The 12509-nt window shown below is 47.9% G+C and overlaps 1 long non-coding RNA gene across 5 annotated transcripts in view; it reads right to left on the bottom strand.

Annotated features, from left to right (window-relative positions):
* LOC134947490 (uncharacterized) overlaps nucleotides 1–3282 on the bottom strand; it is a 162646-nt gene extending 159364 nt beyond the window's left edge. For all 5 annotated transcript variants that reach the window (XR_010182579.1, XR_010182577.1, XR_010182578.1 and 2 more), the window contains exon 1: nucleotides 3163–3282. This is a non-coding gene — a long non-coding RNA (uncharacterized LOC134947490). The remainder of the gene's footprint in view (nucleotides 1–3162) is intronic.
* Between the last annotated feature and the right edge of the window lie 9227 nt (nucleotides 3283–12509).

Genomic DNA, 12509 nt, shown 5'->3' with positions numbered 1-12509 from the left:
CATTCCCGAGCCATGCGAGGGGACGCGGTGCACTAATTGGGGTTCCCAGTCACTTTACGCAAAAAACGACACCAAAAAAAGTTAAAAAACTCATGTCGACCTTTTCATATGTCAACCTTTCATGTGTCGACCATGTGTCCATGTCGACCATGTCAATGTCGACCAATAGTGGTCGACCTAATGACTGTCGACCATAACATGGTCGACCATTCATACCGGAACCGTCTCCCATAGTGTAGAATTCAGATTTCATCTGTGCAATATGCAGACTACCATATTTAACCCTTAAATAGAAATTACTAACAATAGGGGTTAGAAGAGGTGAGAGGGCTTTTTGCTGTAAAAAAAAATGTATAGCAAAATGAATTAGTTCCTTTTTTTATCCCCTATTTTTTTACATTTTCTAGATAACCAGTAATTGTGAAAGCTAGCCCATAATATATGTACTATTTACACCTGTTCCAGGTAATTGCCCACTTCTGCCCAGTTTGGGGGAGTTTCACAGTTCCTGGGAAGCAGGTAACTCTCTTGCAACCTGCCAAAGTCCACCATTTCGACTTTTGGGGGTAATTCCAAGTTGATCGCAGCAGGATTTTTGATAGCAATTGGGCAAAACCATGTGCACTGCAGGGGAGCCAGATATAACATGTGCAGAGAGAGTTAGATTTGGGTGGGTTATTTTATTTCTGTGCAGGGTAAATACTGGCTGCTTTATTTTTACACTGCAAATTAGATTGCAGATTGAACACACCCCACCCAAATCTAACTCTCTCTGCACATGTTACATCTGTCCCCCTGCAGTGCACATGGGCCCTCATTCCGAGTTGTTCGCTTGCAAGCTGCTTTTAGCAGCATTGCACACGCTAAGCCGCCGCCCTCTGGGAGTGAATCTTAGCTTAGCAGAATTGCGAACGAAAGATTCGCAATATTGCGAAAAGATTTCTCTGTGCAGTTTCTGAGTAGCTCGAGACTTACTCTTCCAGTGCGATCAGTTCAGTGCTTGTCGTTCCTGATTTGACGTCACAAACACACCCAGCGTTCGCTCAGACACTCCCCCGTTTCTCCAGCCACTCCCGCGTTTTTCCCAGAAACGGCAGCGTTTTTTCACACACACCCATAAAACGGCCAGTTTTCGCTCAGAAACACCCACTTCCTGTCAATCACACTACGATCACCAGAACGAAGAAAAAACCTTGTAATGCCATGAGTAAAATACCAAACTTCTTAGCAAATTTACTTGGCGCAGTCGCAGTGCGAACATTGCGCATGCGCAATTAGCGGAAAATCGCTGCGATGCGAAGAAAATTACCGAGCGAACAACTCGGAATGAGGGCCATGGTTTTGCCCAATTGCTAACAAAAATCCTGCTGCGATCAACTTGGAATTACCCCCTTTATTGGCTGTGAATCACGTCTTCACTACCACAACCCAGGCTGGGAATCACATTAAAATGTAACGGGGTGGGGTTGCAATTTTGCAATTTATGACACCCTGTCGACCAGGACCTCCCTGTTCCAAACTTGCCTGTGTTATATGAGATAGATTATATATAATCAGCCTCGTAACAGGGCAGCAGTGCGACTCTACACCTAGTTCCTGAGCAATGCGCAGTGCGAAAACACGCAAAATACGTTCCCCCAGCAGTCATACGTCCAAGTCTGCGTTGGCCCCATTGTGTATCACCAAAAAGCAATAGTACTCAGAGTAATGGTGAGGATACAGGGCCTGATTTACATAAGGACGCTGCTGTGGCAGCTCTAGCACCTATTGGCACAGTTGCAAATGCTAGTTTCATCCTTCCCCCTGTGCACTAGTATGTTATTTATTATTATTTATTACCAGTTATTTATATAGCGCACACATATTCCGCAGCGCTTTACAGAGAATATTTGCCCATTCACATCAGTCCCTGTCCCAGTGGAGCTTACAATCTATATTCCCTATCACATGTACACACAGACACATTCATGCTAGGGTTAATTTTTTTGTTGGGAGCCAATTAACCTACCAGTATATTTTTGGGGGGAGTGTGGGAGGAAACCGGAGTACCCGGAGGAAACCCACGCAAGTACAGGGAGAATATACAAACTCCACACAGTTAGGGCCAGGGTGGGAATCGAACCCATGACCTCAGTACTTTGAGGCAGTAATGCTAACCATTACACAGTCCACACTGTCCTACTGCTGGAGAGTGCAAGCACTGAGACCTCCATTTTCTACGCCCACTGTTCAACAGTCCATCATCCATGGCGCCTCACATTGACATTGCATGTCTGTGGAAGCAGCTATTCATCTGGCAATGCAGCTCGCAAAACACACCCTAGTGGCAGAACACCCATCACTTTGCTTCTGTTACCAGCTCTGCCGATTGCAACAGCACCTGTATTACACATGCGCCGTAGGGGGGGTTTAAAAATAATTTGTACATGCGCAGTAGCAAATAATCGCTCAACTGCGTCAACATCACCATCGCGTTCAGTTACCGTTAATCTCTGAATCATGCCCATAATAAGGTTGCACATAGCAGCCACCCAGACTTTACTGGAGCCGGAGTAATCATCCATGCAGCGAATAAGCAGAGACAATACGAAAAGAGATATAGACAGCTGTGTGGTATTTAATAAATGTGTAACATAGGTGTGTAGGTGTGTGTGTGTGTGTGTGGGGGGGGGGGGGGGTGTTTCCAGTTGCCCGGGAACGTGTAACACAGGTAAGCACAGGAGGAGGGGGGGTTCCAGTTGCCCAGAAACCCCCTTTCTCCAGTACCGTGTTACAGACACTGCACATTATTTGGGGCAGACTATAGCTTGTTACATGCTAATTATGCATCCTTTATGGGCTGGCGACAATCTTTCTAAAATCAAACATTAGGTACCCCCCACCCTCCAGAAATCCTGCGTTTGCCCCTGTGTAAGGTAAGAGTTAAAATAATGTATTTTCCTCTCTCAATTCCGGGACTGAAGAATAAAACGCTTGTATAGTTATATGAAAGCCTCACATACACAATTAAACACCGCTTTTGAAATTGCCCTTGCAATTTACAGCGTGTGAAAATCACAGGCCTCATCCTTTAAAACTTTTTTCTTTTGCGTGCGTGTGTGCGCTCCCCTCCACCCTCCCCACAGGAAATATTTCTGTCATAGTGTAACTGTTATTTGTAACCTCCATCGCTCAGCTCCCTCTTTCCTTCCTGCTCGCTCTATCTCTCTTTCTCGCTCTCCCTCGTTCTCTCTCTCAGGGGGGAAAAAAGGTCATTGCGCAAATGATTAGTCAGAGCTCCGTTGCTATAGCAACCAGCTCATGTAACTGGGACAGGCGTGCATTCAGGACGAGAGAGGTCGACCATTAGCGAGTGCTGAAGAGCTGCAGCCTTTGTGTTTACTTTCAAGCAAGACTCCGCGAAGCCCCATGCTGCCTGCTATACCCGGACAGGTCTCCACTTAATGACTGAATTCGGTGTATATTATTTTTCTGCTTCTTACCTTCCTACTTATTTTGCAAAAAAAAAAAAAAATAATATATATATATATATATATATATATATATATATATATATATTCTTTTTATTTCTATTTTCCTCTAAGGTTATTTTTTTTTCACAGTGTATTTGTAGATATATTTTTATGTTTTAAATGATTTTTTGGTTTTTATTTTCGTCCTAATCTGGGGGTGGGGGGGGGGGGATTTTAAATTTTTACTTCTGTTCTGTGTTTGGAATATGCAAAAGAAAAAAAAAAAGAAAAAACAGCATTTAATTATTGTCATTTTATTATTGTCATTTTGTTATTGTCATTTAGGCAGCTTGTTCCCGTGCTTGTCTACCAAGCGACCGCTATTCGGCTTCAGTGTAATCATTAGGATTCTGTTACTTGCTGAGGTATTAGGTATTTACTTACAGAACTGAAAAGGGCTCAAATAGCTTTACCCTTCCTATGTGTGAGGCCCATTTGTACCTGTAGAAGACTAAGGGAAGCTATATGGAGAATTCTAATTGTTAACATTGAATTGACCATTATTATAATCTTTCTCTGTGTATACACTATTAAAGCGAAATAGCCTTATTTTCGCCACCAGCTATTAATGAGCATTACTGTTATTATTTAGTACTTTGCAGAATCTACTGTAAAACTAAAAATGTGTCTAATTAATCTTGTTTAATACATTATAGGGGCATATTTACTAAGGTGTGAGGTTTTTTTAGAAGTGGAGATGTTGCCCCTAGCAACCAATGAGATTCTAGCTATTATCTTCTAGAAGCAGCTAGATAAATGTTAAGTGAATGTGATTGGTTGCTATGGGCAACCTCTCCACTACTATAAAACTCACACCTTAGTAAATTTACCTTATAGAGTCTAATGTAAAACCTGTAATATGCCTGAAGTTCTGTCACTGATTGTCTGGAGTTGGGGGTCCCTCACTATGAAATCTGGCTAGCATTACTTTGTGGGGTAGAGCTATTGTATGGCAGATTCAAAACCAATAACGCTGCATCCTGTCATAAAGACGTTTCGGAATGTCTCCTACAGTATGTATTATTCCATAAAGGGGTGCATCAGGGAACTAGGGTCAGTCTTACAGAGCTACGTAATTGCATATTTAGCACATTTTCTCAGAAATTCAGGGGCGGATGTAATGGCTTGCGAGGCGGCCCGGAGCTCAGAGAATCCGGCCGAACTTTTTTTTTAAACGGCAATCAATTACGAGGCATAACCAACCTGGTTTTGCTTTGTAAATGATTGCCGCTTTAAAAAAATATTACGAGTTTAGTCAGAATCTGATTTAGCGATGTATGTAAAGCCGATGGTTCACATACATCCCTGAAGGTGGGTGCACCCTGAGCCGGAAGCCAGGTTGACAGGCTGTGGACATTTGGGGGACGGGGCTGGGCTGCATTACTGAAAATGGCGGCGTGTTGCCCCCACATTCTGGGAGTGGCGAGACCAGGGTCTGCATCTTTGGAAGCCTCAATTTACTCAAGATACCTCCTGCTGCTTTTGCATATTTTTGTACAGCAGCTGCGTCCAAAGACAGAGCTGTTGTACGAGCTGCGTCCTTCCCTGATGATGTTTAGTTGCTAAGACTGTGTACTGAAAACGCATTGGCCGCCTGTTTGTACATGGCCAACTTGTACACTGATCCTGTTGCTTGGCAAACAGGCACAGCGACACGGCTAAAGCTTAAAGTTAGTCACATTTTTGCAATTATTATTATTTTTGGACAGTTCTGTCATATGTTTTTTATCAATTGTCTGGTTGTGCTAAATGCTATTTAGAGTTTGGGCCTATTTATTGTAGCAAGACCCTGCAGTATCATACATTATGTTTGCAGCAATACAGAATAGTGTACTGCCATTCAGGAACACTGGCGAAAACCCCAGTTCTCAGCTACGGCTTTCTTACTCTCGCTGGCAACCTAATGCTGTTGGTGAAGGCTAAAAGGAATGTGTGTGTGTGTGTGTGTGTGTGTGTGTGTGTGTGTGTGTGTGTGTGTATGTGTGTGTGTACGGCTACAACCAGCACAAGTGCATAGTCACTGTACCTGGGGGCAGAGCTGGATTAAGGCTTCGGGGGGCCTGGGGTACTTAAGACAGGGTGGCCCTAAGATTTAAAATTAAAATCATGTGGGTTCCGGACCGGTAGCAGGTGCTGCTGACAAATGTACCCTCTACCGCCCCTGCAGCGGCATGTCTGTCGCCGGGCCTGCTGACCGAGCATAGAGGGCGAGTGTAGAGAGGGAAGGGTCGGGTGGATGATGGACGCGGGTGTAGAGAGCGGGTGTGGGTGGGCGCAGTGAGCGGCCGTAGGTAGCGGGATGTCTCTGCGCGCAGGAAGTCTGTGCGGGCGGACGGCCGTAGAGAGCGGGCTGTCATTGCTGCCGGGCTTAGAGCGTGTGCGGGCGTACAGTGTAGTCACAGTCAGGAATAGAACTGCACGCTCGGCAATGAGTCAGCTACAGTCGTGTGTGAGGGAGGTGCTGGATATTAGGGGGTGCCTGTGTGCACCAGGCACCCCCCCCCCCCCCCCCCCCCCGTGCGCATGCCTATGATAAATATGTCTATAATACATACATATATACATATATATACACAACACACATATATATTCATATATATACATACATACACACACACACACGCGCGCGAGTGTGTGTGTGTGTGTATATTATATATACACACACATATATTTATATATATATATATATATACATATATATATATATATATAAAATATATATATATTATATATATATATATATATATATATATATATATATAAAACCCAGAACATATTGTAATGCAGCCTTACGTTTTTTTATGTGCTTTTGCACAGGTACAGGTAGCCAAGGAGTCCCCTGAGCTGGCTGAGAATGGGTGCTGGGCTTGCTGCTGCCTCCATGGAGTCCATGGGTGGCTGTCCGACTCCTCCCTCCTCCTTCCCTGCAGCATGCGCGCCCAGCCAATGACTGAGCCGCAGGCTGCTGTTCCTCACACTATTGGACAGCTGAGCCGTCGCTCAGCTGTCCTTCTATCACGGGCAGTGGAGCCGCCGCCGGGAGCCAGAGGCGCCAGGGACGGCTATCGCTGAGATGCCCTGTCACTGAGTGTAGCGCCGGCTCCCGGGAGCGCAGGGCAGTACAGCAGATCGGATGTCTGTTCCGATCTGCCGTGGCGACGGGGGGCCCTTTGAAAAAAGGGGGCCCGGGGTACTTATCCCCGGGACCCCCCTCTTAATCCGGCTCTGCCTGGGGGAGAGTCTTTGTAGCTTTCCTGTATCTGTAGGAATTCAGTATGAAATCCCGACTGTCGGGATCCCGGCGGTCAAAATACCGATGTCAGAATCCCGACCTCGAGCGCAGTGTGTCCCCTTGCGGGTTCGCTGTGCCTGCAACACTTTGGGCCTAATCTATTTCCCCTCGGGTGGTGGCATGGACCATCACCCAAGTGGGGATTCTGGGTGGTGGTCAGAATCTCAACGGGTGTCGGGATTCCACCATCGTTTTTTCAACTGCGCCAGGATCTGGGGGGGTTAAGGTGGGAGCGCTACTGAGTCCACCTACCAAACAGTGATGTGCACCGGAAATTTTTCGGGTTTTGTGTTTTGGTTTTGGATTCGGTTCCGCAGCCGTGTTTTGGATTCGGACGCGTTTTGGCAAAACCTCCCTGAAATTTTTTTGTCGGATTCGGGTGTGTTTTGGATTCGGGTGTTTTTTTACAAAAAACCCTCAAAAACAGCTTAAATCATAGAATTTGGGGGTCATTTTGATCCCATAGTATTATTAACCTCAATAACCATAATTTCCACTCATTTCCAGTCTATTCTGAACACCTCACAATATTATTTTTAGTCCTAAAATTTGCACCGAGGTCGCTGGATGACTAAGCTAAGCGATCCAAGTGGCCGACACAAACACCTGGCCCATCTAGGAGTGGCACTGCAGTGTCAGACAGGATGGCCCTTCAAAAAAATAGTCCCCAAACATCACATGATGCAAAGAAAAAAAGAGATGCACCAAGGTCGCTGGATGGCTAAGCTAAGCGACCCAAGTGGCCGACACAAACACCTGGCCCATCTAGGAGTGGCACTGCAGTGTCAGCAGAGGAGTAACTAGGGTTTTTGGAGCCCAGGGCAAGATGTAAAACGCCTCTGCTGTGCCAGATACATGCCCCACAGTGCCAGTTACATTGCCTCACTGTGCCAGATACATGCCCCACAGTGCCAGTTACATTGCCCCACTGTGCCAGTTACATTGCCCCACAGTGCCAGTTACATTGCCCCACTGTGCCAGATACATGCCCCACAGTGCCAGTTACATTGCCCCACAGTGCCAGTTACATTGCCCCACTGTGCCAGATACATGCCCCACAGTGCCAGTTGCATAGCCCCACTGTGTCAGATACATGCCCCACAGTGCCAGTTACATTGCCCCACTGTGCCAGATACGTGCCCCACAGTGCCAGTTACATGCCCCATAGTGCCAGATATATGCCCCACAGTGCCAGTTACATGCCCCACAGTGCCAGGCCCCACTCAGTGCCAGTTACATGCCCCATTTTGTGCCAGTTAATTGCTTCACTGTGCCAGATACATGCCCCACAGTGCCAGTTACATGCCCCACAGTGCCAGTTACATGCCCCACAGTGCCGGATACATGCCCCACAGTGCCAGTTACATTGCCCCACTGTGCCAGATACATGCCCCACAGTGCCAGTTACATTGCCCCACTGTGCCAGATACATGCCCCACAGTGCCAGTTACATTGCCCCACTGTGCCAGATACATGCCCCACAGTGCCAGTTACATTGCCCCACTGTGCTAGATACATGCCCCACAGTGCCAGTTACATTGCCCCACTGTGTCAGATACATGCCCCACAGTGCCAGTTACATTGCCCCACTGTGCCAGATACATGCCCCACAGTGCCAGTTACATGCCCCACAGTGCCAGTTACATGCCCCACAGTGCCAGATACATGCCCCACAGTGCCAGATACATGCCCCACAGTGCCAGGCCCCACTCAGTGCCAGTTACATGCCCCATTTGGTGCCAGTTACATTGCCCCACTGTGCCAGTTACATGCCCCACAGTGCCAGATACATGCCCCACAGTGCCAGATACATGCCCCACAGTGCCAGGCCCCACTCAGTGCCAGTTACATGCCCCATTTGGTGCCAGTTACATTGCCCCACTGTGCCAGATACATGCCCCACAGTGCCAGTTACATGCCCCACAGTGCCAGTTACATGCCCCACAGTGCCAGATACATGCCCCATTTGGTGCCAGATACATGCCCCACTGTGCCAGGCCCCACTCAGTGCCAGTTACATGCCCCATTTGGTGCCAGTTACATTGCCCCACTGTGCCAGATACATGCCCCACAGTGCCAGTTACATGCCCCACAGTGCCAGTTACATGCCCCACAGTGCCAGTTACATGCCCCATTTGGTGCCAGATACATGCCCCACTGTGCCAGTGCCCCCCCCCCCCGTTCACTCGCCGGCCGCTTATGTGAGGGGAGGAGAGCGCAGCGCAGTGCCTCTCCTTCCCCTCACCGCCTCTCCTTCCCCTCACCGCTCCGTCCTGGTCTCCCGTCTCCGGCGGCTGTGTCTGGCGCCGGTTCGCTAGCCAATCAGAGCTCGCGGACCGGCAGCCAATCAGGAACCGGTCCGCAAGCTCTGATTGGCTAACGCCGGAGACCGGACACAGCAGCGCTGCTGGCAGCGGCGGTGAGGGGAGGGAGAGACGCTGCGCTCTCCTCCCCTCACATTTAGGGTTGACAGGGGCGAGTGGGGCATGATGCCCTGGCCACAGGCGGCGCCCCCCTCTCCTGGGCCTGCCAAGGCGCCCAGGGCACATGCCCCACTCGTCCTACCCTAGATACGCCTCTAAGTGTCAGACAGGATGGCAGATTTAAAAAATAGTCCCCAAACAGCACATAATGTAAAGAAAAAAAGAGGTGCAATGAGGTAGCTGTGTGACTAAGCTAAACGACCTAAGTGGCCGGCGCATACACCTGGCCCATCTAGGAGTGGCACTGCAGTGTCAGACAGGATGGCACTTACAAAAATTAGCCCCAAACATCACATGATGCAAAGATAAATAAAAAAAAAGAGGTGCAAGATGGAATTGTCCTTGGGCCCTCCCACCCACCCTTATGTTGTATAAACAGGACATGCACACTTTAACAAACCCATCATTTCAGTGACAGGGTCTGCCACACGACTGTGACTGAAATGACTGGTTGGTTTGGGCCCCCACCAAAAAAGAAGCAATCAATCTCTCCTTGCACAAACTGGCTCTACAGAGGCAAGATGTCCACCTCCTCCTCATCCTCCGATTCCTCACCCCTTTCACTGTGAACATCCCCCTCCTCACAGATTATTAATTCGTCCCCACTGGAATCCACCATCTCAGGTCCCTGTGTACTTTCTGGAGGCAATTGCTGGTGAATGTCTCCACGGAGGAATTGATTATAATTAATTTTGATGAACATCATCTTCTCCACATTTTCTGGAAGTAACCTTGTACGCCGATTGCTGACAAGGTGAGCGGCTGCACTAAACACTCTTTCGGAGGGGGGGGGCAACTTAGGTAAAATAAAGCCAGTTTGTGCAAGGGCCTCCAAATTGCCTCTTTTTCCTGCCAGTATACGTACGGACTGTCTGACGTGCCTACTTGGATGCGGTCACTCATATAATCCTCCACCATTCTTCAATGGTGACAGAATCATATGCAGTGACAGTAGACGACATGTCAGTAATCATTAGATAGAAGGAAAGTCACCAGAAAACAATTGCGCACAACACTTATAATGCAGCCCAAGTTACTCAAATGGTTCACCAAAAAACCATACAGCTTATATAGTACAAAAAAAGAGAGAAACCCAGTGGCGCAAAAGTGAATGAGATAGTTTGAACAAACGTCTTCCCTGTAAATTGTCCTCAATGGATTTCTTCAACCTTTTTAGTTTTTCTATATCCTTCACTTTTGCGCCACTGGGTTTCTCTCTTTTTTTGTACTATGTCAGTAATCATTGGCAGGTCCTTCAGTCCGGACCAGATATCAGCACTCGCTCCAGACTGCCCTGCATCACCGCCAGCGGGTGGGCTCGGAATTCTTAGCCTTTTCCTTGCAGCCCCAGTTGCGGGAGAATGTGAAGGAGTAGCTGTTGACGGGTCACGTTCCGCTTGACTTGACAATTTTCTCACCAGCAGGTCTTTGAACCTCTGCAGACTTGTGTCTGCCGGAAAGAGAGATACAACGTAGGTTTTAAATCTAGGATCGAGCACGGTGGCCAAAATGTAGTGCTCTGATTTCAACAGATTGACCACCCGTGAATCCTGGTTAAGCGAATTAAGGGCTCCATCCACAAGTCCCACATGCCTAGCGGAATCGCTCTGTTTTAGCTCCTCCTTCAATCTCTCCAGCTTCTTCTGCAAAAGCCTGATAAGGGGAATGACCTGACTCAGGCTGGCATTGTCTGAACTAACTTCACGTGTGGCAAGTTCAAAGGGTTGCAGAACCTTGCACAACGTTGAAATTATTCTAAACTGCGCATTCATCATCAGGTGCATTCCCCCTCCTTTGCCTATATTGTAGGTAGCTTTATAGGCTTGAATGGCCTTTTGCTGCTCCTCCATCCTCTGAAGCATATAGAGGGTTGAATTCCACCTCGTTACCACCTCTTGCTTCAGATGATGGCAGGGCAGGTTCAGGAGTGTTTGCTGGTGCTCCAGTCTTCGGCACGCGGTGGCTGAATGCCAAAAGTGGCCTGCAATTCTTCGGGCCACCGACAGCATCTCTTGCACGCCCCTGTCATTTTTTAAATAATTCTGCACCACCAAATTCAGTGTATGTGCAAAACATGGGACGTGCTGGAATTTGCCCACATGTAATGCACGCACAATATTGGTGGCATTGTCCGATGTCACAAATCCCCAGGAGAGTCCAACTGGGGTAAGCCATTCTGCGATGATGTTCCTCAGTTTCCGTAAGAGGTTGTCAGCTGTGTGCCTCTTATGGAAAGCGGTGATACAAAGCGTAGCCTGCCTAGGAACGAGTTGGCGTTTGCGAGATGCTGCTACTGGTGCCGCCGCTGCTGTTCTTGCTGCGGGAGGCAATAAATCTACCCAGTGGGCTGTCACAGTCATATAGTCCTTAGTCTGCCCTGCTCCACTTGTCCACATGTCCGTGGTTAAGTGGACATTGGGTACAACTGCATTTTTTAGGACACTGGTGACTATTTTTCTGACGTCTGTGTACATTCTCGGTATCGCCTGCCTAGAGAAATGGAACCTAGATGGTATTTGGTACCGGGGACACAGTACCTCAAGCAATTCTCTAGTTTCCTGTGAATTAACGGTGGATACCGGAAACACGTTTAACACCACCCAGGCTGCCAAGGCCTGAGTTATCCGCTTTGCAGCAGGATGACTGCTGTGATATTTCATCTTCCTCGCAAAGGACTGTTGGACAGTCAATTGCTTACTGGAAGTAGTACAAGTGGTCTTCCGACTTCCCCTCTGGGATGACGATCGACTCCCAGCAGCAACAACAGCAGCGCCAGCAGCAGTAGGCGTTACACTCAAGGATGCATCGGAGGAATCCCAGGCAGGAGAGAACTTGTCAGACTTGCCAGTGACATGGCCTGCAGGACTATTGGCTTTCCTGTCTAAGGAGGAAATTGACACTGAGGGAGTTGGTGGTGTGGTTTGCAGGAGCTTGGTTACAAGAGGAAGGGATTTAGTTGTCAATGGACTGCTTCCGCTGTCACCAAAAGTTTTTGAACTTGTCAATGACTTCTGATGAATACGCGCCAGATGACGTATAAGGGAGGATGTTCCGAGGTGGTTAACGTCCGTACCCCTACTTATTACAGCTTGACAAAGGCGACACACGGCTTGACACCTGTTGTCCGCTTTTCTGTTAAAATAATTCCACATCGAAGAGGTGATTTTTTTTGTAATGTCAATGGCCATATTCGTCCCATGGACAACAGGTGTCTCCCCGGGT

Source organism: Pseudophryne corroboree, chromosome 8 (genome assembly GCF_028390025.1).
Source record: "Pseudophryne corroboree isolate aPseCor3 chromosome 8, aPseCor3.hap2, whole genome shotgun sequence".
Lineage (NCBI taxonomy): Eukaryota > Metazoa > Chordata > Amphibia > Anura > Myobatrachidae > Pseudophryne > Pseudophryne corroboree.
Note: the sequence above shows the minus strand (reverse complement) of the source record. Positions and strands in the feature narration are given on the sequence as shown.